Genomic DNA, 1410 nt, shown 5'->3' with positions numbered 1-1410 from the left:
GGCTTTTTACCCAATCAGATGTCTACGTTCGGAAGTTGCGCGAACCAATCACAACTCATTCTCCCTTTTTAAATTATCTAAAGGATTAAACTTGGCAGTACAAATGATGCGGGGGTACTCTGAAAGAGGTAGTGTTTGTACCTGTAGTTTTACGTTTCGAAAGTTTCGTAAGTTTCAAACCTGTCAATTTGTCTGCATGATTTCCGGAAAATGTGAGTCGCACTGTGAACAAACTTTCGCAGTTGCAACTTCTATCTTTGTGGACACTGGCAAGCTCGGTTGTAACGGCAGCTAAGCTGATTGGCTTCTGTGAGAATACAGAGCCAGCCAAGGGAGGTAACACAATTATCTTGGCCAGCCGTAGATGCATCCAGAGTATAGTGGAGACTTATCGGTATGTATACAATGGAGATATCGAGGATGGTTTTATATTGACGTATACAGCAGGTTACAACCTTAACAAGTCTAAACTCTGATCAGTGACTTATTGTAAAGACATCTGGAGTAATAGGCTGTTTAGCTTTAATACTTTAACAACTTCCTCAGCTATATCACATCATTTTAAGAATTTTAACAAGGTATTGACTTGTTCTAGATATTGTTAATTCAGCAGTAACGTAGATTATGCATATGCTGGAGACAGTGTAAAAATGGTAATCTATGCTAAAAAATTAGATTGAAACACCAATCTTAATTTTCTCGTGAGAGAACATTATAGAAATATGTTTATAGATGCTGTTTCAAAAACGTTTTCATGATTCTCGTGGGTTACATTGTACAGATTGGCAACAAAATCAGTCCATATGAGGATCTGTGGATAGTCAGATAAGCATGAAGGGTTGGCATTTAACTTTGTTTGTGTTGCTTCTGGGTTGATATTTAACATATATTTAAATACAAATCCCAACTCCTGAGGCTACAGTTTAAGTGCGACAGCATTATGGCTCCTCTTTACAGAAAGTTAGTGTGAAGCTCCTTGATGGACAAAATAGATAAAGAAGTACTACCACGATGCATGGAATGAGTTGCCATTGGCAGGGGGATACATTGAAATGCACCTCGCGTGTAAGTGGGGTACATTCAAAATAACAGAAGGGTGGCTAGCCAATCAGAAAACGATGTGGGGTCAGATAAATGGACTTGTGAAGGTTGCAATTATAGCATGTGCCTCCTAGGGGCGATGATTCCATTTAACTGTGTTCTCGCGCTCCACTGATACTGACAACGTTGAGGAACAAAACCATCCCAGGGAGACTATATACAGATGTAGATTATCCCTGACAACCCACAAAATGTCCTCCTCCACTCGTGCTCATTGGTCTATACACTGAATATTCCAACCGAAATATACTACAAAGTATCACTATATGCATCATCAAAAACACTAAATCCAAAACAAAACCACCCACA

Source organism: Haliotis asinina, chromosome 1 (genome assembly GCF_037392515.1).
Source record: "Haliotis asinina isolate JCU_RB_2024 chromosome 1, JCU_Hal_asi_v2, whole genome shotgun sequence".
Classification (NCBI taxonomy): Eukaryota; Metazoa; Mollusca; class Gastropoda; order Lepetellida; family Haliotidae; genus Haliotis; species Haliotis asinina.
This window is presented reverse-complemented; position numbering follows the sequence as displayed.